Source organism: Geotrypetes seraphini, chromosome 1, assembly GCF_902459505.1.
Source record: "Geotrypetes seraphini chromosome 1, aGeoSer1.1, whole genome shotgun sequence".
NCBI classification, from domain to species: domain Eukaryota; kingdom Metazoa; phylum Chordata; class Amphibia; order Gymnophiona; family Dermophiidae; genus Geotrypetes; species Geotrypetes seraphini.
The window spans coordinates 52,617,541-52,642,173 of NC_047084.1; the positions used below are offsets into that span (position 1 = coordinate 52,617,541).

At 43.9% G+C, this 24,633-nt stretch overlaps 1 protein-coding gene across 1 annotated transcript in view; it reads right to left on the reverse strand.

The window, feature by feature from the left end:
• The window catches only part of SNX18 (sorting nexin 18), a 48,258-nt gene that overhangs the window by 21,224 nt on the left and 2,401 nt on the right, over positions 1-24,633 (reverse strand). The gene's annotated exons all lie outside the window — the stretch shown is intronic.

The following is a 24,633-nucleotide window of genomic DNA, read 5'->3' on the forward strand; positions in this document are numbered from 1 at the left end:
TGTCCAGCAACAGCAGTGGCCTCTCTGCACAAGGTGTTTTTGTTTTTTTACATAGGAAAGAAGAAAAACATAGAGGACCAGGAATATCCTCAATCCAGTGGAGAGGAGGGTGGAACAGGGACCTGCGGGGTCCAGGTATGACTCCCAAAGTTGACACCGCTCAGCCAAACACCCCAATTTATCTGAAGAGAAAAAATTATCAACAGCAGAATACACAAAAATCCAGCCAGAATCCAGGAGCTCGTGGAACAGCGACCATCACCTGCTGGGAGATAAAGAATACTGAAGATACAGGGAGCGTACCAACCAATAGGACCACCTGCTAATCAGTTCTCCATCGACACCTGCTGGTAGATGTGTACTATCCCACTAGTCTCTGGATTCATCTGCTGCTGTTGCTGGGAAAAGAGATAATGGTTACTGCAGATGGGCAGACTAGATGGGCCATTTGGCCTTTATCTGCCATCATGTTTCTATGTATACAGGGAGAGGTAATAGGGACAGAGTGGCGATGGTCAATTATTATGTATTTGTCATGTGTTTTCTGATGTGACCAAGATATTCTTAGTATGAATTTTCTATTTAGCCTTCTGTAGTAATGTGGTTTGTTCAGGTTTCCTGATAGTGGAATATTTGTGAAGGGGGAGGAGAGACAGGTGTTTTGTTGATCCTTGTTCTATATTTTTTGTTATTTATAAGACAACAGTTGTACAGAATACTGTTTCTTTTTATGCTTTAATACAATTATTTAAATATAAAATCATAACTATTTGAGACTTGTGCAGATGAGAACAGACCGAATTCACAGGGATGGAGACAAGGATTTCCCCCATGTCATTTTCTACCCTGTAACTTCTCTTCTGTTTCCTTCCCTGAATTTGATGCCCTGAATGATTGATTTCTGATGTATGACATAACAAACTTTATCCTATTGATATTGTAGTTTGATTCATGTCTTTATTTTATTTTAATACTCTAAACCAGGGGTGCCCAACACGTCGATTGCGATCGACCAGTAGCTCAGGAAGGCAACGCGAGTCGATCGTGGAGCCCATCCCGAGCTCCGTGATAGACTCGTGTTGCCGTCCTGATCTACCGGGCCGATCAGCCTTCCTCTCCAGTGTTCTCTCTAGGGCCTTTTAGCTGGGCGGTCCGCCCAGCTGTCATCTTCTGCTGCTGCCGCCGCCGCTGAACATAAAAAAAAAACAAAAAAAACCGGCTTGGAGATTTCAGCCTGTACTGAACTTATGCTCCGTGGCTCTAACGTGTGCGTGCCTTCTTCCCTTCTCTTCCCTCCGAAACCGGAAGTTATATCCGGGGGGGGGAGAAGGGAAGCCGGCACGCACGCGTTGAGAGCCCTGAAGAAAGTGTTCGCTATGGGCTAAGGCGGGAGACAGGTTAGTGAAGCATTTCCTCTTCTTGCTGCCGGGTCCTGCCTACTTTCTGTTTCCGCGAAGGCAGGACCCAGCAGCATTTCCCCCAACAGCTCAATCGCGATGCTGGTCGGCCGAAGCAGGGAGAGGTTGGGGCGGCGTCGGCTTTCGGGCCTGTTATTGGTGGCGGTTTGGGGCCTGTTATTGGTGGCGGTTTGGGTCCTGGTCCCCGATGGCAGTGGCTTGGGGGAGGGCAGGGAGAAAGAAAGAAAAAGGGCATGCAGGGAGACAGAAGGAAAGAAGAGAAACAGAAAAAAAGAAAGGGAAGGGAGAGAGGAAGGAAAAGTTGGGGGAGGGAACGAGGTCTGGAGGAGAGGAAGCATACAGGCTAAAAGAAGGGAAGAAAGATTGGATGCACAGTCAGAAGAAGAAAGTGCAACCAGAGACTCATGAAATCACCAGACAAGGTAGGAAAAATGATTTTATTTTAAATTTAGTGATCAAAATGTGTCTGAATTTATATCTGCTGTCTATATTTTACACTAAGGTCCCTTTTTACTAAACCGCAATAGAGTTTTTTTAGCGCAGGGAGCCTATGAGCGTCGAGAGCAGCGCTGGGCATTCAGCGCAGCTCCCTGCGCTCTAAAAACTGCTATCGTGGTTTAGTAAAAAGGGAGGGGGTATATTTGTCTATTTTTGTATGGTTGTTACTGAGGTGACAGTACATAGTCATCTGCCTTGACCTCTTTGAAAAACCCTGGAATAGGAATGATAATTAACATTTTCTATGCGTACAGTGTGCGTTGTGTTTTTTTTAAATTTTATTGTTGGTAGATCATTTTGACTTGGTCATTTTAAAAGTAGCTCGCAAGCCCAAAAAGTGTGGGCACCCCTGCTCTAAACCATCTAGATCTGCAAGCTAAAACACAGTGGTATAGCAAGTTTTAATAAACTATTTTGAGACATTACCACAAATAAACCTTAAGTCCTGTCCCTCTAAGAAAAAATAGCCAAAATATGGACAAACATGCATAAAATCTTCCCCCCCTCTTCATTACCTTGATGGCCCTGGTTTTTCTAAAATCTCCTAACATTTGGGTCTATATTTTGATAACAGGTACCTCAAAAGTCAGTCAAAAGATTGATGTAGAAAAAAGTCAACTTTCTTCCTGTCTTACAACCTCTTGAATATAGACCATGCACTTCATATTTGGCTGCTGCTATTGCTTAGCTTTAGGCATACATCCAGTTTTGTTAGTAATGACCTTCAATAATGCTACCTTGTTCAAAGTATAACTGTACCAGGGGTTAGATGACACAGTAGATTACAGTTAAATTGCCAACAATTAGTTCATAGTGGATAACATACAAAGAAGTTAGATTAGCACTAATTCAAATCACACTCAGGTTACACAACATAGCAATTCTATGAAAACTATGCAATTGCTTACATGAAATGAGAGATCTCAATTCCATTCCTACTAAAGGAAAAACAAACTCACTACTTGGTCCCCTAGTTTGCAGTACATGAACCAAAGACTAAACCGACTTCTTACTCTTAATTGCAACCTCTCTGGAGCAACTGTCAGGCACACTGACAGGACAATATGAAACCTGCACTGCCAAGATGCATATTGTGCCTATTTCATGAACCGGTGGTTTCCAATGTTGCCATCCCAACAGCTTTCATGTGAACTTCACTACAAAATCTTTGAACAAAAATTAGATAGTGAACTTGCTTCTCTAGTAGTACTTTACTATATACTTGACAAAATAAAACAAGTTACAGTGGAACCTTGGTTTACGAGCATAATTTGTTCCAGAAGTATACTCGTAAACCAAATTGCTCATATATCAAAGCGAGTTTCCCCATAGGAAGTAAAGGAAATTCGCTTTGATCTGTTCCACCACCTCCCCTCCCCCCCCCGAGGCTACCGGCGCTGCTCCATACCCCCCCTCCTGCGATCCGGCATCCCCCCCTGCAAACCGGCATCCTCCCTCCCGCTCACATCGCCCCCCCCCTTCCCGCGATTCTACATCCCCCCCGAGCACCGAAACAAAATCCCTTACCCCGATTGGGCACCGCCACCAGCACCAACGCATAGGACATGCCGGTGCCCGAAGATCCTCCCTCTTCTGGGCTGGGCGGTGCATCGGAGATCCTCCCTCTTGCCTGTGCTGGGCTGGGCCTTGAGCATTTGCGCATGCTCAAGGTCTTCTGGTCTCGCTCACTCTGTATCTCGGAGAGAGCGAGACCAGAAGGCCTTGAGCATGCACAAATGCTCAAAGCCCAGTCCAGCCCAGCACAGGCAAGAGGGAGGATCTCGACGTACCGCCCAGCCCAGAAAAGGGACTATCTTCGGGCACCGGCACCGGCATGTCCTATGCGTTGGTGCTGGTGCCAGTGCCCAATCAGGGTAAGGGATTTCGTTTCGATGCTCGGGGGGGGGGGGGGTGTAGGATCACGGGGGGGGGGGGGGAATGGCGCTCGAAAACCGAGTCAAACTCGGTTTCCGAGGTGCCGATTTTGCGAATGTTTTGCTCGTCTTGCAAAACACTCGCAAACTGGTGCACTCGTAAACCGAGGTTTGACTGTATATATCTGCATAAGGCCTTGATTCTGTAAACTGCGCCTAACTTTAGGCGTGGTTTATGCATCCGATTTAAGTGGTTAACGAGTGATATAATAATAATAATAATAACAACTTTATTTTTGTATACCGCCATACCCAAGGAGTTCTAGGCGGTTCACAACAGTTAGATGAAGTACAGACAATGTGGTTGGAATTGAGGAACATAATAAAGCAATCATGAGGTCAAACTAGTTATACGATTACAATTTAAGTGAGGGAAAAGATTTAGTACATTACATACAGTGAGTATATACAATGAATTTAAGAGAAGGAGACAGATGCATACTAATTATACGTTTACAATTTAAGTGAGGGAAGAGATTATGTATAGTACATACAGTAAGAATATACAATGCATTTAAGAGAAGATGCCTAGAAGCTTTAAGGAGGTGGGGGAGAACCTCTTAAAGGAAAGGGAAGGAGTGGAGGGGGTTAAGGGAGTGGTTAAGGCAGTTGAGGGAGGGTTGCGTTAAGGATTTGGATTGTTGAAGAGTTGGGTTTTGACCTGCTTTTAAAGTTGAGATATGAAGAGGCATCTAGTACAATTTGGGCGAGCCATGAGTTTAGTTTGGCCGCTTGAAAAGTGAAGGTTCTTTCGAAGAATCTTTTAAGATGACACGATTTCAATGAGGGAAAGGCGAATAGGTTTATTCTGCGGGAGCTCTTATTATTGTAATTCAGGGTGAAGTGTGGGTAAAGGTAGTCTGGTGACATGCCAAATACTGTTTTATAGCAGATGCATGAGAACTTAAATAGAACTCTGGATTCAAACGGCAGCCAGTGCAATTTGTGGTAGAAAGGGGTTATGTGCTCCCATTTCTTCAATCCAAAGATAAGACGGACGGATAAGACGGTATTTTGGACCAACCTCAACTTCCTGGTGATTTTCTTGAAGGCGCCTAAGTATATGATGTTACAGTAATCCAGAACGCTTAGGATAGAAGACTGTACCAGCAGACGAAAGGAGGCATCATTAAATAATTTTTTGATTGTGCGGAGTTTCCAAAGCACCGATATACATTTCTTAAATACTAGGTCAGTGTGTTTCTCTAGTGTGAAATGCTTGTCTAAAGTGACTCCTAGTGTTTTTAGGGTTTGTTCAATGCAATAATCCAGACCATTTACATTTAGCGTAGTTTCTTTGATTTTGTTGTTTGGGGCTGCCAAGAAAAATTTAGTTTTGTCCGAGTTTAGCTTTAATCTGAACGCTGACATCCAAAGTTCAATCTGATTTAGTATGAATGATAGAGAATTTATCAGTTCTGATGAAAAGCAAGAGATCGGAATGACTATGGTGATGTCATCCGCATAGATGAAGAATTTGAGATTTAGGGTCTGCAAGAGGTTTCCTAGGGAGGCAAGGTAGATGTTAAACAGGGTGGGTGACAAGGGGGAGCCCTGTGGGACCCCACAGGGATTGTCCCAAGCATAGGAGGTAATATCGTCCTTACACACCTTATAGGTTCTATTTTTCAGAAACCCATGGAACCAATTGAGAACATGACCTGAGATCCCAATAGATGTCAAACAGTCCAGTAGGATGTCATGGTCTACCAAGTCAAATGCGCTACTCAGATCAAGTTGCAGTATCAGAGCACATGAGCCTTGGCTGAATAGAAGATGAAGGTAATCAAACAACGAAGCTATGATTGTTTCGGTACTGTGACCTGACCGGAAGCCGGATTGATTGTCATGTAAGATATTGTGTTTCTCCAGGTATGTGGTGAGTTCGGTGTTTACCACGCCTTCTGCTATTTTGGTTGCCAGAGGGATATTGGCGATAGGTCTAAAATTGGATGCAATGCTAGATGGTTCTTTTGCATTTTTTTTAATTGGCGTAATCATAATGTGACCTCGTTCCACTGGGAAAATCCCTGAGGATTGTAGGAAGTTTACCCAAGTCAACATCTTGACCTTAAAATTGACTGGGGCGGATTTCATGACATTTGGGGGACAGGTATACAATCTGCAGTAGGAGTTGGCATATTTATTGTAGTTTTTACTAAAAGTTTGCCAGTCAATGGTTGAGAATTTGTTCCAGTTCAGGTCGGCTCTGGAAACGTCTGAATCTAACAGGATGGGGTAGCACCAGTGGGGCTTGGCCGGGGCAGTTAGCGAGGATCTTAATTTTTGTATTTTGGAGTTGAAAAAGTCGGCCATGTTGTTTGCAGTTAGAGTAGATTCTTCTGGAGTGTCAGTGAAGGTTTCTATATTATATAAATCCTTTACCAGCTTGAAAAGGCTGCTGCTATTGTTTGAAATGTCCCCAATTTTGTGGGCATAGAAGTTTTTGCGTTTTTCATTGGATAGATTTTTATAGTTTTTTAGTTTTATTCTCCAGGCAACTCTATGTTCTTGTGCTCCTGATTTTAGCCACAGTCTTTCCGATTTTCTTAAGTCTCTCTTTATCATTAACAGCTCTGTATCGAACCAGCCATCTAGGTTTCTAAGCCTCATTCTACAGGTTTTAATGGGAGCTATTTCATTTAGAATGTTGGTGCTGTCTTTAGTCCAGGAGTTCATAAATTGATCGGTTTCTTCAGTTTGTTCTGAAACGATCTCATAGTGAGACCAGAATTCTAGACCAGGGTCTTAACAAGCGTTAATTGGGACTTAGACGGAGTTAGGCGTCACGTAGGCGTCGTCAGAATATAAATGCTAGGTAGATGTGAGTTTTTGGAAAAGTCACATCCAAGTATGTAGACGTGGGCGTAACGAGGGCATAACCTGAGCGTGGTTAAGGATAGGCAACAGATAGATGCTATTTCAGCGCCAGACCGCATCTAAACATCATAGAAATTGTAGGCGAATGACTTGTAGGCGAATGAAAAGCTGGTCTAAGTGTGGTTTCTGCTTGGGCTGAACTTGGGTTTCTATGGGCGGAACATAGACATGCTTTGGGCTTCCGAAATGATATATTCTACATAGACTTCAGGAATCATTTTTTTTTCCTCTTTTTTCCCTCCTAATAGATTTAATAAGCCACCATATCAATAGAGCACATCAATATAAACATATTGCATGGAAAACATAGTACTTTTCTGTCCAAACAGTAATATGATTTACTCAATACACCACCTTTGGCTTTCCTGCTTAAAAAGAACCCCTTTTTTTCTCACCAAACAGTGCTGCAATCAGCTCTTTCTTGAGAGCAAAAAAAAGAACATGAAAAAGATACCAATATTGCACACATTACTTAATTTCTCAGAGTTTAAAAATAGAAAAACAGATACAGACCTTAACATGCATTTTCCCTCGTTGCAAAATGGAGCTGTTCAGCTGCACAAAGCTGACCTCATTGTGAGATCATCAAGGTGCACCTGCAAGGTACAATGCCACAAGTAAAAGACGGGCTGGGAGTTAAACTCACAACCTCTGCAAGATCAGCACAGAGCTTTTACACATTGAGCTACACCACCTTCCACTCCAGTTCCTCTGACTGCCCTGTCATATCATAGCTGACTGACATGCCTATGTATCATATGCTTAGGAATATCACAGTCACCACAAAGAAAGCATTTCTGGCTCACCAGTCCATCTTCTCAAGCTCACCGGTTAAAATCCCACCCTCACCTTCATTCATTTTAACAGCATCCTAACAGCTCTCATAAGTGGTGGACTTTGCTGTTTTTCGTCAGCATTCTGCAGTTTGCAGGCACAGGTACATCAGATACATTCATCTGCTCTCAGCTACAAGCTATTGTGGTAAGAATGTATTTCTTTTTATGCAATATCCGCACAGGGCAACAGGTATAAGAGTTTACTAAAACTTCAGAGGGCTTGGACAGGTGTTGAAGGAAGGTACATGTTTTTTAGATGTATCCTAGAGACATTACTGTTGGCAAATTCAGCTTGGCTGGTTGTGGTTTCATGCCTGAGGAGTGTGTGTTGGGATGGGGTTTAGGATGAGAGATAACAGGCTGCTGAGAATTGCTGCAGATCATTTTAAAGATCACCTCAAATATGTTTAAGCAAAGGAATGGCTAAAAGAGTTTGAAGGTTTTCTGGTAGAAAAATGAATAACAAATATTTGCTAACCGCACTCAAGACTAGAACACCTGACGTATGGAAGATAAAAGCCGTACCTTAAGGCATAGACTATAGAGGGAACTTTGTTTAGAATTTGGTAAGAGCCTCTAGAGAGACTACGCAGATGACAAATGGCTTCTTGTCAAAGCTTTGAGAAGTGAAGGAAATGATTAAAAATCAGTACAGGTGTGTTTGCCCAAACCACACCCAGATTTGAAAGTTTTCTGGTGGAAAGTCCTAACGGTGCCTATGACATCAGACGCCACTTCGAGGTGCTTAGTATTAGAAGGTTCATCAGAGCAGGATTTTTTCTTTTAGGACTCCTATTCTGTGTTATTGCTTATGCTGATTTCTGAGATTACTTTTCTTGATTATCTTTTAACCTTTTCATTCCTATATCTGTCACCACTCTCTCCATTTCACAGGACCATTAGCAGCTATAGTAATTTGAAATTTTGATGTGTTTCTAACCTTTTTCATCTTTCTAGATGAATATGCTGCACCTATGCAACAAACTCCTTGCTAGCAGCTCAGATAACAAATCCAGGTGAGAATGATATATTGCTAGTTACTTAGGTGTCTTTATTAGATAAAAGCTCAGGCAGAACTGATTTCTTATTTTGGACTCCCATTCTGTGTTATTGCTTATGGTGAGTCTCCATTAACTTTTTGTCCCCCTGATATCTGCCACAACTCTCTCCATTCCACAAGGTCATTAGCAGGTCTGAGAATTAGTGATGATAAAAATTGGTTCCAGGAGTGTTGGCTGAAAAACCCCCATGCTGTTTGAAACTTTGGTGCCAGCAAAATGGATTTGCAAGTTACATGAATATGTGGAACTTATAGCAGTGCTTTTCCTCATAGAGCTAAAGGTAAATCTTTTTTAGAGTCATAATTGTTAGGCATCCTTATTAGCTGTTATTCTGAGACTGTGCTGTGACATATTCTCCCAAGACTTCTGCTTTTTATTTTTGCAACAGATGTCTAACATTTTCCCTCTTTTCTCCTGATTTCAGGTTCCCAAAGTGGCTAATGATTCCCCTTATGTTTCCCAGAGGCCAGAGCAGGTCTGTTCAAACTAGGTTCAGCATACCAGCTTGCACCTGGCCAAAGCTCAAATACCAAAGCAAAAAGAATAGGTGAGAATAATGTACTGCAACCTTTGTTTGCCCTTGTGATGAATTATATACATTTTCACAATACTAACATTTTTCACACTTTTTTCCTTCAGAAGGGTGTAGTTATTGATGATTTTCTGAGAGAACAGTAAATTGGTGAGTTTTAGGCTCTCTTTTACAAAGGTGCGCTAGATCAATGCATATGCTAACTATTAACGCGTGCATAGGATAACATGCACGCGTTAACATTTACCATGCGCTTAAAACGGTGCCGTTTAGGGAGCCATTAGCGTGTGCTAAATGTTAACGCTTGCATGTTATCCTATGCACACGTTAACAGTTAGCGCATGCGTTGATTTAACTAACCTTTGTAAAAGAGAGCCTAAAACTCAACAAACACTTAATTTGTCTCAATCCATCTTCCTTTTTCTACAGCCTGCCTTCTCCTACTAGGAGAAGATTATGGGACCTTAACAATTCTACCACAGTGACAACTTGGACCTAGGAGTGCCTTACTCTGCATACCTGTCATCCATCTCATCGAACTGCAGTTGCCTGATATTACACTTGCATGCTGCTTTCCTAGACTGTGCAATAAAAATCTTAAACCATTTTTCACTTTGTGCTTATTTACACTGAGTAGCAGCTGGGCATTAGTGTTTCCTTAATAAGCACCACTTCAGCTACTTCGTCATATTCACCTTTGTCTTTTCTATTGTTCCATGAGGCCCAGGCTGCAAAAGAGAAAAGTGGGGAGGCCCATAGGGGGTGGCAAATGCGGTAGGTGGCATGTCTCCTACCTCACAGCCTGCAACCAGCATAATATTTGAGAAAATGAGATTATATGAGAGCTGGAGAGAATGAAAAGGTGCAATGAGGTGCCTTAAGTTGGTGAGCCCGAAATGGCTTCTTTCAGTCAGGGGAGAGGTTTCCTACCCTGACAGCTTGAGATATGCTTAACTGCAGCCGATACGGCGTGCTTCCGGCGCTCCGCTATGGAGCCGCAAGCAAACCGTAGCTTCAGCTGTAATGACGCCTAAACAGAACAGTATAATCAAACCAGAATGGCTATGATTTTATGGCTTATTGTGTAGCACAGTGGTTAGAATGAAGGTTGGGGTGTGAGCCTGGTCTGGGTTCAACTCCCTCATGTACTTCAGCTGACACAATACTCATTTTAATAAAAATTACAAGCTACAGACCAATCAAATCTAATTTTCATCTCAAACAGCACAACATTAATTAATACTAGAAGCAATCTATTCCAAAAGTGGAGTTTGCATTTGATAAAAACAGCAGTATTTGACTCCATGTCACATTTATTGAACCATACTTGATATTCTGGCTTTTGGGACAATGAAAGCAGTGCTTTAAGCCATTGAGCTACCAGTCTTTTGTCTCAGCTAACTGTGATATGATAGCTAAGCAGATGATACATAGGCAGGTCAGTAAGCTATGATATGACAGGGGAATCAGAGAAACTGGAGTGGAAGGTGGTGTAACTCAATGAGTAAAAGCGCTGTGCTTATCTTACAGAGGTTGTAAGTTCAACTCCCAGCCCAGCCCATCTTTTACTTGTGGCATTGTACCTTGCAGGTGCACTTTGATGATCTCACAATGAGGTCAGCATTGTGCAGTTTCACACCTCCCTTTGCAATGAACTTGAAGCCACATTCAGGTCTGTTCTGTGTGTTATTCTGTTTTTAAGCTTGGACAAATGAAGTTATGGGCTCTCTCTTTGCTTTGAAGAATGAACTGATTGTAGCAATGTTTAATGAGAAAGAGAGTGTTATTTAGAGCAAGGAACCTAAAGCTGTGATTTTCATGTGCTGCAATTAGCTAATAACATTGCTTCTTTAGGCAATTTTAAATTCAATATACCCGTATGGATGTGCCCTGTTTATGTGGTGTCTCAATAACAAAATAAAAATCCCTGAACTGTATTTAAAAGATCACTTTGGAAATGTCTAAAAAACATTTCTCTGGGCATCCCAGACATTATTTGAGAGCTTACTGGATGTCCTACGCTGCCTAAATAGCATGTATCCTGCTAAAGCCTTTATGGAACTTATTGTTTTTGTTTTAAATTCTTTATTCATTTTTGCATATTACAACAAGTGTAGTAGATAAACTCATATGAACTTATAAATACACACTTGATTAACTCTCATATAACACTTTAAGTACAACATTTAATATTCTATAATATTTTGAATATTATGTAATACACCTAATATTTAAACTATTCTTATTAAATAGAAAATCCTCCCATCCCATCCCTCCCATCACAGAATTACATACAAATACCATTACAATGAAACTATTGATATATTCATATATTACGAAATAACAAAAATAAAACCCACTCATTTCCCCTCTAATCAAATATCTTATCTTAGGAAAAGTTTATCATTCATTACAAAAATCTGTTAATGGTCCCCAGATCTTCTGAAATTTACCAAAATATCCTTTTTTGTGTAGCTATTGTACGTTCCATTTTGTATATATGACATACAGAATTCCACCAAAAGTTGTAATTTAACCTGTCATAATTTTTCCAATTTGCTGTATTGCTACTCCAGTCAAATAAATAAAAATTTGTTGTTATTTGATGAGATTTGACTCCTTGCTCTCATTGTCGTTCCAAATAAAATAGTATCATATGTCAAGGCTACCGGATTTTCCAACATCCTATTTATTTGAGGCCAAATTGATTTCCAAAATAATAATATGAATGGACAATAGAATAAAAGATGATCCTTTATGGAGCTTAAACCACATTTATCTAAAGCCTATACCAGGGGTGCCTAATACGTTGATCACTATCGACCGGTGGTAGATCGCGAAGGCAAAGTGAGTCAATCGGAGCCCATCTCAGGCTCCGTGATAGACTCGTGTTGCCTTCACCATCTACCGGGCTGATCAGCCTTCCTCTCCCCGACGTCAATTCTGCCGTCGGAGAGGAAGTTCCGGGCAAGCCAATCGCTGCCTGGCTGGGCCGGAACTTCCTCTCCGACAGCAGAACTGATGTCGGGGAGGGGAATGCTGGTCGGTCCTTGATGCAGGGAAGTAGGGATAGCTTGGGGCGGCGGTGGCTTAGGGGCCTGTTCCTCGATAGCAGCGAAAGTGGCGGGAGGGCAGGGAAAAAGAAAGGGGGTAGGCAGGGAGCCAGAAGGAAAGAAGGGAAACAGAAAGGGAGCATGAAGAGAGAAAAAAGGGAGGCAGGGAGAAAAGTTGGGTGAAGGAATGAGGTCTGGAGGAGAGGAAGCATACAGGCTGAAAGAAGGGAAGAAATATTGGATACACAGTCAGAAGAAGAAAGTGCAACCAGAGACTCATGAAATCACCAGACAACAAAGGTAGGAAAAATGATTTTATTTTCGATTTAGTGATCAAAATGTGTCCGTTTTGAGAATTTATGTCTGCTGTCTAATATTTTGCACTATGGCCTCCTTTTACTAAACGGCAACAGTGGTTTTTAGTGCAGGGAGTCTATGAGCGTCGAGAGCAGCACGGGGCATTCAGCGCAGCTCCCTGCGCTAAAAACTGCTATCGCGTTTTAGTAAAAAGGGAGTGGGGTATATTTGTCTATTTTTGTATGGCTGTTACTGAGGTGACAGTACATAGTCATCTGCCTTGACCTCTTTGAAAAAAACCTGGAATATAAATGACAATTAACATTTTCTCTGCGTACAGTGTGCTTTGTGTTTTTTAAAAATTTTTTATTGTTGGTAGATAATTTTGACTTGGTCATTTTAAAAGTAGCTCACAAGCCCAAAAAGCGTGGGCACCCCTGACCTATACGATGCTCATACTCCTATGCTTTACACTTCTTATAGGAGCTAATCTTACCATTATTATACAAGTTTCTGTGTAGCACAGGAGTGAAGCTTACACCCTTCTACACTGATGTTTCCAGTTCAACTCCCAATCAGTACCTCTCAGTCAAAAAGTAATACACTTCTCCCTCGTTATTCGCAGGGGATACAGGCAGAGCCGGACCGCAAATGGCGAAAAACCGCGATTATCCGGCTCTGACCCACCCCCACCTCCCTGCCGCCTTCCTGGCCTTACCTGGTGGTCTAGAGCAGTGTTCTTCAACCTTTTTACACCCGTGGACCGGCAGAAATAAAATAATTATTTTGTGGACCGGCAAACTACTAAGACCGAAATAAAAAACACATTTTCGCCCCGTCTCCGCAAGCTCGGTCCCCGCAAACCATCTGATGCACAAGCCTCAGTTATGATTTTATATTGAACGTATTTTATTAAAGTATAAAAAGTACAATTGTCATTTTATAAATATAAATATTCAGAGCAAGGACCAACAAAACCCCTGTCTCCCCTCCCCTTCACATATATCCCCTCTACTATCAAGAAAACTGAACAAGCCAATTATTACAGAATGCTACACAGAAATATCATAACAGAATACTGCAGTCACACATGATAGGAATAGTGTTAGGCTTTGCAGTCCCCAGTTATGTCTCTAGCAGGATATATATTTCAAATCTGATATATTGTAATGACAAAATAGAAATAAAATGATTTTTTTCTACCTTTTGTGGTCTCTGCTTTCATCTTCTTTCCACTCTTCCTTCCAGCGTCTGCCCGTTCCATCCACTGTCTGGCCTCTCCTCCTTCCATATGTATCTGACTTTTTTCGATGCCCCTTTCTCCTTTCCATCCAGCCTGTGCCTCCTCTCTCCTTTTTACATCATTCATTCCAGCTTCACTGCTTTCTTCATTTTTATCTCTCCTACACCAGATCTAGCATATTTATCCCTCTCTCATTTCTCTGCTGACCCCCTTTCCAGCATCAATCTCTCTCTACTTTCTCATTCTTGTCTCTCCCCTTTCCCTCCTCTAATCTCCCTGCCAGCTGTTTCCTTCCTTTTTACCTTCTCCCTTCCCTCCTATCCAACAGTAGCTCTCTTCCCATCCCTTTCCCTCTTCCCCTCCCAGCAGCATCTCTCCTTCTACCTCCCTCCAGGTCCAGTAGTAGCTCTCCCTTTATCCATCAGCTTCCCAGCCTCCAACAGTGGCTTCCTCTCCTTCCAGCAGCTCTCAGTACTTGCCTGCAGCAGTGATTTCCTTAGGCAGCCTTGGGTCGTTGCTGCCTCTGAGGAAGGGGAAGTTGCCAAAGTGAATCACTGCCCTGGTAAGTACAAAACTGCTAGGAGAGGAGACAGCCACTGTTGAAGGGTCCCTGCACATTCGCGACCCCCCCTCCCAAGCCGGCAAAAACAGCTTTGCATCGCAGGCCCTGCCACCCAAGACGAGCCGGAGGCCCCTATCCGCCGCATCCTGCACGTGGGCAGACTCTCAGCACAGACGCTGCTGATGGCCCCAATCCACACGCTGCCCCCCACCGCGCACGCTGACCATCTCCCTTCTACTTGCCGCTTCCCCGCGGCCCTCTTCGGCGACTCGGCAGGGGCCGCGATCAAGACAGGCTGCTGACGTTGGGACCTTCCCTCTCTGAGTCCCGCCTATTTTGTTTCAACTTCCTGTTTCCGCATAGGCAAGACTCAGAGGGAATGCCCAACGTCAGCAGCCTGTCTTGATTGCCCGAGGCTGGGAGGAACAGAAGATTTCCCCGAACACCACCAGGGCAGGAAATTTAACAGCGTCCATCTCGCCGGCCCTGCGCGGACCGGCAGGAATTTTCAGCGGACCGGCGGTTGAAGAACTGTGGTCTAGAGGGCTTTCGGGGCAGGAGCGATCTTCCTACGCTCCTGACCCGTGCAGATCGCCATGAGGAAATGGCTGCTGTGAGTTCCCGTAGTCTCTCGAGACTACGACGGGAACTCCCTACAGCCATTTCCTCATGGCGATCTGCACGTGGCAGGAGCGTAGGAAGATCGCTCCTGCCCCGAAAGCCTTCTAGACCACCATGTAAGGCCGGGAAGGCGGCAGGAAGGTAAAAAATATGTTTTTTTAAATTTTCCCCCTCCCCAGAAAAAAATTGTGATTATATGAAATCGCGAGTGCAGAAACCGCAAATGGGGAGGGGGAAGTGTAACATACTTCTCCTTTTAAACATGGCATACTTTGTTACATTTTGGTTTTTATACTGTTGAATTAATTCTGAAATAATGAAGAAAAAGGATATAACAGGGCAGTGAGACCTTGTTCTGTCTCCTAGCAGAATTAACTGCCATTCACTACCTATAAAGGAGCAGTATAATCAAAACAGAATTGCTATTATTGTATGGCTCATTGTCTAGCACATGATATACTGTGTTTATATTATCCTTTTAATGATGGTATACTTTGGGTTTATGTTAAAGCTTACAATAACGATAACAAATCAGTAAAAACACACATTTTTATATATAACTAACATCGTAGGGATGTCTATCGGGTGTCTACATCAGAAAAAGTGTGATTTTGGGGAATGGGCATCGGACGCCTACCCAACGCCTATGTAACGCTCATTACAATTTGCGTCACGTGGACGTCTAAACCACGCCTAAAACTAGGCAGAGTTTACAGAATCGGGCCCAAAAGCTCTAACTTCTGATATCACAGACTTCTATAGCATGGCAATTCTGTGCCAGCTGCGAAAATGACAACAGATGCCTTTTCCCTCCCACCCTGCAGACTCTCCTTGTGATTTTAGGCAAGTCACTTCTCCCTTCATTTTTCCAGGTACAACAGACTACTGTGGGCTAGTGCTGTCCAATTCACCGATTCACTTTGGGAAATAGATTCAAATTGATTCATTGCCCCAAAACATCAGCCTCACCCTGGTGAGACCTGACATATCTCTGAGGCCTAAACCAGCAGCAGCAGCAGTGCTCTGAACAGGCTGCTTCACAGCTTTCCCTGCAAGGGCCTTCCTTCTACTGCATCATTGATGATGTCATCGGTGACACAGCAGAGGGAAGCCCTAGCGAGCGCTGCTGTTGCTTTAGGAGGCCTTGGAGGTATGTCAGGTTTCATGGTGGGGTACTGCTGCACAGGGGGATGGGAGGGAGTGATGGAAAGCTGCTGCTCAGGGGGATGGGAGGGGAAGAAAGATGCTGCAAAGTGGGGGTATAGAAAGAAGAGAGGAAGAATTGTTGGGGTGGAAAGGAGAGATGAAACAAAGAAGTAGAAAGGGGTGGGAAGGAGAAATGCATGGAGAAGGGAGAAATGATGGACAAAGGGTAGAGGGCAGGGAGACAAAGTGCATGGGGAGCAAGAAAGAAATGTTGCACGTGATAATGGAGGGGAAGAAAGGGAGATAGAGGTTTGGGGAGAGAGAGAGAGAGAGAGAGAGAAGGTAGACAGTGGGAAAGAAACAAACGTTGGATATGACAATGGAAGGTAGAAAAAAAAATTATTTTCTATTTTGTAATTATAATATGTCAGAATTAAAATGTATATCCTATCAGGGCTGGTTTTAGACAATGAGCATGAGCTAGGACCCAACAGAGAGAGAAAAAGTATTTTTTGTTCTGTTTATACCACAGCGCCGGCATGCGGTTGGAGAGGGCCATGGTAGGTAGGGTAGGTGGAAGACTACAAAATAAACCTGCTGGGACATTTGAAAAAAAATGCCCAATTGAGCAGGAAAAGTGAATCGAATAAAAAATCAATTCAATAGGCTGAATCAACTTGAAAAAGTTTTACCTGAATTGGACAGCACCACTGTGGACAATGAAATAACTACTGTTCCTAGACTTTAACTCACCCTGGAGTAAAGATTTGGAAGAAGTGAGTTAACTAATCTTTACTCCAAATGCCACACATACCCACACAGTTCACATCATCTGGGATAAGCATAAGGGCGGCTGGAAAAAAAACAGTCCCCTAAGATTCCCAGGTGGTTAAGATTTGGAACACTATGCTTATTGCTGTTCCAGGTATGAAAACAATTCTATCCGACAGCTCAGGCACTGCCACATTGAACTGTGAACTACATGGTGTAATTGCAGCTGAAGACAAACTTCTCCAGCCATAATGTAATAGACAGGAAAGGCCTTGCTGAAAATCGCAGGCACAGATTGAAGCAATCGCCCTAGGTTCCATGCCACTATAGTTTTCAGTAGTGCTGCCTGATTCACGATTAGAATCGATTCACCGATTCATTTCGGGTGAATCGGTTTGAATCGATTCAAACACAAAACAAAAAAATCAGCCTCCCGATCCCCTGCCTCTTGCTGGCCGGCCGCTCCTGTTTTAGAGGGCGAGTATTAGTCGGGAAGTGCTTCTGTCCGACTTCCCCCTTGTTCTCCCGGCATCAATTTACCTCATTTCAGCAGCCTGGATAATGTCAGAGGAGGGGCGGGACTGCGGCAGAGAGAAGGCAGCTCGGAAGACCCGATGGCAGCTTACAAAGATTGCTAGCATTAGCAATCTTATCCAGGCTGCTGAAATGTGGTAAATTGATGCCGGGAGGACAGGGGGAACACACAGGCCTTCCTGGGGGGAGGAAGGAAGGGGGGGTTGTACAGGCCTTCAGGGGGCACAGGCAGGCCTTGGGTGCAGGCCTTCAGGGGGGACAGGCAGACCTTGGGTGCAGGCCTTCAGGAGGGACAGGCAGGCCTTCAGGGGTGGGGTGTAGGCCTTCAGGGGGGACAGGCAGGCCTTCAGGGTGGACAAACCTTAAGAGGAATGGGCCCTGGTGTAGAAGTACATGGAGGGAGGGAGGGAAGGGGGTGTTCAAAGAGACGTGCATATGCCGGACTTTAGGGGAAATAAATAATGGGTCTAAAAATAGAGGAGAGGGAGAGAGATGATGGGCAATGGGATTTAGGGAGGGAAGGAACAGAAAGAGAGAGAAGTTGGCCATAAGGAATGGTGTGGAGGGGGGATAGAAATACTGGATAGGAGGGTAGTTGGGAAAAGAAAGGGAGAGATGGTGGACCCTGGGGTGGTAGGGAAGGAGGGAGAGATGCTGGATGAAAGGGTAGTTGAGAAAAGGTGGATCTGTGGATGGAGATGAAAAAAAAGGAAAGATGCCAGACTTCCGGGGGAGGGAAGGGAAACGGAAGGGGAGGACAGAGATGGCAGATGGATGGTTAGCACGAAGAAGAAAGAAGGAGACCCTGGCAAGCAAGTTATCAGAAGTCAACCAGAGCCTGGGACCAACAAGATTTGAATAATGACCAGACAACAAAAGGTAGAAAAACTAATTTTATTTTCTGTTTTGCGATTACAATATGTCAGATTTGAAACGTGTATCCTACCAGAGCTGGCGTGTTAAACCGCAAATGTGAGCTAGGATTTAACAGAGAGAGGAAAAGTCTTTTTTGTCTGTTTACACCACAGCGCCAGTGTGATTAGGAGAAGGCAAAGGGGGTGAAGAGGCTATAAAAGGGGTGAAGAGGTTATAAAATAAACCCACCAGGATGTTAAAAAAAAAAAAAAAAAAAATCACCCAATTGGGCAGGAAAATCGAATCAAATCGAAATTTTTTTTCCTGAATCGGGCAGCATTAGTTTTCAGCTGCCTCCACTGGTAGTTTGAAGCTTGAATTGCTTGTTATCCAGTAATCTTATGGAATCCACCAGCCTTGAGTGGTTCACACTTGGGACAGGTTTGGTGACAGCAGCTGCAGGGAGGAATCATTGCTCTTTTCCTGTAGAGGGAAAGTTAAGCCAAATTGGGAGAGGAATAAATGGATGCTCTGATCAGATGAGGTTGACTGCTGTGGTGGGAGGGAAAAATGTGATGACTGCATGGAGGACCATAGAAACAGACTCATTCCAGGCTACTTCTCTGAGATTTCACAGGAAAAAAAAAAGAAAGTTATTTTTGTTCTCACCTCCAGCATTTCTTCCCTCCAAAATCCACCACAGCTCATTTCTGGGTCCAGGCTGGATTTAACAATATTGGTGTTGCTCTCTCTGGATTGTGTTGACTGCAGCAGCTTCTATCCTCAGCTACAGCATAAATAATTTTCCAGCTGTCAGCAGCAGCAGTGTCATCCCCAAACTGGGCATGCCCAGGTCTCTGCTTGTACTTGCAGAAAGCAGCAGTTCCCGACAGGCTCAGGATGGTAGCAGGTTCTATGCACCAATTTAAGATGTATATAGGTACTCTAACACCTGGAATATTTTCAGCCTTGCTAACATTCTCAAAAGAGTCTAGTAAGGTTGATCAGGCACAATCTATTACTATTCAATCCGTGCAGATTCCTGTAACTTTTTTCTCTTCTCCATACATAACCATCATCTTTATGATGGTATTTTCCCCACAAGTGGTTGTACAGTTCTAATTTAGATCACCTGTAGCCTAGGTAAAGATGTGTATCCTTTTTAATCATCTGGACCCTGCCTCACAAACTCAAACAACATTAAGTACAGCAGCAAATCAAACCAATTCACTCCTTGATGAAGTACTATTTTGAAAAACTCTAACATATTTCATTCATAACAAAGGTAAGATGTACTATGCTAGCTCTGGTCAGAAGATCCATCAAGCACAGTGTTCTGTTCAACAGTATCCAATCCTGGTCTGACATACCCAGTAGAACTGCAATTATATACAAATGCCTTATTGATTTCTAAGTGGTTTGATGCTTGCTCTCTATGTGCTCCCATGATGTGCAAATTTTAATATGCCACATGTCTGGTGAGTCCTTCAATCTATGCTTTCCTAGCCTATTATATATTAATGAGTTTCTTCTTCATATTAACAACAAATTCTGAAAAAAGATCTGTGAGCCACTATTGTTTATTTGTATTTGATATACCACAATTTGTATGTCAGAGTCTAATTCACAGGTAACTGGGAATTTGTTTTAACCCTAAATTATTTCATACAAGTAAACCTTCTGCAATATTAATTCAGAAATGGAGAATTCCAGGGATACTAAATCACCAGGTTGCAGGCCCAACCTTGACAGGGAGAAATTGGCTAAAATAAGATCCGCTATAAATGCAGCAGGTCTAGGTTAAGAGAAAGCAGCCACTGACTATGATATGTTGGGTTAGAAGGTGCAGCTGTAGTCCAAGGATGCTCCTTGCCCCAAAGGCAACAATAGGCAGGGAAGAAAAAACAAACAAACCCAGAGATTAAGGGGATTGGAGATGAGGACAAAAGAAAAATGGGGCTGGGGCTACAGAAGTAGTGGGGAAGCAAAAAACAAAAGCAGCATACATTTGCAAAGGTGATACATGTAAAATATGGGCAAACCAGAAAAAGCTTAAAAAAATTAAAAGGGCAACAAGGGAAAATAAACTTTACCGTAGTTCCTCAAGCTTTTTAGCTGGCATCTAAGTTTTCTAAATTTTCCGCTCCATCTCTGGTTTACTTATATTTAGTAACACTTTGTTCCTTGTTAATTTTAGCTTCTCTGATCATTCCCTCATTCTGGCCCAGATGTTAAAAGGATTTTTTTTTAGCCATTTGGGAAAATAGCACATCTGGTTTTGTTACATATTAGAATGTATTGACTACCTTTTTGAAGAAATTCAGCCAAGGCAGTTTACAGCAGAACATGGACATAAGCAATACACAAAGCAAAACAAAACATCCAGACAAATGGCACGCACTATTGGTCCCTTTTAACAAGTTGTGCTAGAGGTTTTTAGCGCAGCCCGGCACGGTAAATGCTCCAACATTCATAGAATTCCTATGAGCAGCGGAGCACTTACCTCACTGGCCCACGCTGAAAATCTGTAGCGTTGCTTGATGAAAGAGGGGGTATACTACTTCTACATCTTAGCACAAGGGCTAGAACAGCAGTCTCAAACTCAAACCCTACCCTTTGCAGGGCCACATTTTGGATTCGTAGGTACTTGGAGGGCCTCAGAAAAAATAGTTAAATGTTTTATTAAAGAAATGACAATTTTACATGAGGTAAAACTCTTTATAGTTTATAAATCTTTCCTTTTGGCTAAGTCTCAATAATAATACAGTGGAACCTCGGTTTGCGAGTAACTCGGTTTGCGAGTGTTTTGCAAGACTAGCAAAACACTCAGCAAACTTTCGTCTCAAAAAACAAGTGTTGATTCGCTACACGAACTCTCACTATGGTGGCCCAGGGGTGGGTACCTGCCTGTGGGTGCTGCAGCCCTTGTAGCATGGTGGCTTCCTTTCCCCGGGGTCCCCGTGCGGCTCTCCTCCCTCTTCGGCCGATGCCTTTTCCGTTCACCTGCGCCTCCCGGCTTCCGATTCAAGCCAGCCATCCTCCAGACGCATGCGCAGGACCTCTGAACTCCCCCATCAAGCCGGCGCCGCTCCAACAACATGCGCAGCATATACAAGCACGCAGGACGTCCTGCGTGCTTGTACGTGGTGCGCGTGTTGTTGGAGCGGCGCCGGCTTGATGGGGGAGTTCAAAGGTCCTGCGCATGCGTCAGAAGGATGGCGGCCGGCTTGAATCAGAAGCTGGGAGGCGCTGGTGAATGGAAAAGGCATCGGCCGAAGAGGGAGGAGAGCCGCACGGGGACCCCGGGGAAAGGAAGCCACCACGCTACAAGGGCTGCAGCACCCACAGGCAGGTACCCACCCCTGGGCCACCATTGTAAACCTTGGTTGTGGAACGGATTGTTTTAGTTTACATTGTGGCCTATGGGGACATGTGCTTTTATTTACGAGTACTTTGAATGAAGAGCATGCTTCTGGAACGAAGTATGCTCGTAAACCAAGGTACCACTATATTGTCATTTATAGCTAAAGAGAGATATATATGATCAAGAAACCATTTTATTTTACTTTTGTGATTATGATAAACATACCGAAGGCCTCAAAATAGTACCTGGCAGGGCCGCATGTGGCCCCCGGGCCGCGAGTTTGAGACCACTGGGCTAGAACATGTAAGCAGATAAGATAAAGTAATGGATAGTTAATAAGAATGAATAACTTATAGAAAATTGCACAACATAAAAGTTATATATATATAAAATACTTTTGTCTCTTCAGCACTTTTAGCAGTTAACATCGAGTATTGGTCGTTACCTGTTGTTTCTAAGGGATTGTTTACTTGATTCTATGCAAGTTTGCTAAAACTACAAGGCCTATATCCTCTCCATAAAGTCTTAGCACTTTGGATTACAGACTTTGGCTATTAAAGATACCCAGAAATTTCTAAACAGCTTACATACCATCCCATAGCTGGTGGAAAGCATTCAACTATAAGAGCTTCACTATAAGTTTATCCATCCTTCAAAAGCAAGAAAGATGGGCCTGCCATCAGATGTGGCCTGTCTGAAATGTGGTGCATCTATCTGATGCTTCCTGCAAACATTGTACTTGGGATTGTTCTTTTATCAACCAGTTCTGGGTGGATGTTTGGAATCATTTGAGTGATATATAGGGTGGAGTTTGGGTTCCAACTCCCAATATTTGCATATTGAACAATACAAAAGATAGTATAAGACAATATTTTGCACAAAGCAGCCCTCATTGCTAAACACTGTATTTTGCAACAGTGGATCCGTCCTACATTACCAACATTAGAACAATGGAGAAATGTGGTGCATGAATTACTAAGGATGGAGAAACTCTTGGTCAATATTAGAGGACAACATACACAGAGCAGATTTCTTTGACTATGGACCCCTTTCCTTGATACTCTTACTTCCCAAGAACACTCAACTGTCTAGAATGATTTGCAGGTTTAGCTTTTTTTAAAATATTTCATCCACTCGATCAGATATTGTATCATATAATAGATACCATATATATAGTACTTCAATATAGGATGAGATTTTGGGGCCAAAAAAATGGCCCAAAACAGGAAAGTCTCATCAAACCGCTACCACATTGCAGAGACAGACGTACAAACCTCTTTGCTCCTGAAGGCCCGCTTCCACCACTTGCCTGCCATACTGCCCCGGACAAAAAAATACCACATAGCCAGCCAAGCAACAGTGCAAGCAAGAAGTTGGAGTGGGCCTTCACATGCAGCAGCAGAGCCACCAGCATTCTCCAACACCGGAGCTCTCGGGCAGTAGTGCCCCCATGCCATCACCTGACAGGGCGAACCACGCAGATGATGTCACCGAGCAGCAGTTGGACCAACCTGCAGTGCGAATAAGCGATGCTGTGTCCGAACATCTCGGCCACGAAAAGTAGGGAGGCCGAGAAAGAAAAAAAAAAAAAAAAAAAAGAGGATGGCTGCTCAGCCGGACGTCTAACACTGCTGCGGGTGTGGGCTGGGGACTACAACAGGATCGCAGTTGTGACTCAGCCCAGCAATCTGAACACTGGGTGCACGGAGAAAAGGGCTGATGCTCCCAAGTGTTTAGCATTTGAAAATTGCTGCATCTGGGTAGCTCCGCCCCTTCCATCCTGACCCATCCAATGCGAGGGAGAAACCTCCCCCAACGTCAGAGATGACGTTGGAGGGGATAGGGGAAGGAAGTGGGTGGAGCAAAGGCCATGTTCCCTCCGGGCAGCTGCCATGTTACTAGCAGCATGCTCGGAGGGCCATTGCAGCCAGCATATATTGTATCATTTAATAGATACCATATATACAGTACTTGAATATAGGATGAAATTTTGGGGTCAAAAAATTGGCCCATAAAAGTGGGGTCTCGTCCTATATTCGGGTCATCACCTAGTGACCATTCGACAACCTCCGGACTTGCTACAGGACTGGCATTAGGCCAGGACAGGAGAGATCCCTCCCGTCTCCCATCCTAGCCGATACTAACAATTACCCCCCCTCCATCGCACACCTTTACACTTGTGGTCCAGCGTATCTCACGCTGAACCCCTTCTGCCGATTTTGCAGCCAATAGCCAGCAGTGCATCCAGGCCGGCACACAGGAGCGAGCTTTTTGAGCTCCCGCCCGGCCCTGTGCCGCTCCCTGAAAGGCTGCCACCATTTCTTGCAGGATTCACAGAAGCCATTCAGGAAGCAGCACAGGGCCAGGCGGGAGCTTGAAAAGCTTGCTCCTGCATGCCAGCCCGAGTGCGCCACTGAGTGTGAGATCAGCAGGAGTTCAGCGCAGGATACACCGCTGGACCACCAGGGAAAAGGTACACAATGGAGGGAGGGGTAATTGTTAGTATCGGTCAGGCCAGGATGGGAGGCGGGAGGGATCCCTACTGTCCTCGACTACCACTAGAGAACTAGAGGGGGAAGAGGGTACAGGGAAGGAGGGTGGACAGGGTGCAGAGCCTAGCAGGAAGGGGGGACAGGGTTCAGAGCCTGGCAGGGAAGAGAGGGGGGCTGAGTTCAGAACTGGGCAGAGAAGGGAAGGGGTCTGGGTGCAGAGCCGGGCAGGGAGGGAAGGGGGCTGGTTGCAGAACTTGGCAGGAAGATGAGCCGAGTGCAGAACCTGGCAGGGGAGGGCGAAAGGGAGGGGACACTGGGTGCAGATCCTGGCATGGCACTTGAATATTAAGTTCCCGTCTTATATTTGAGTTAACCATTTTTCCTCCTTTTAGGGGGGGGATGGTATGGGTCTCTACTTATATCCTGATCAATTTATATTCCAGTATATATGGTATGTTGTTTGAGGGGGACGGGGGAGTTTGGTATTCTGAATGGTGTTGTGTAATTGGGACTTAACTGGGGTGGAGAAGGAAGAT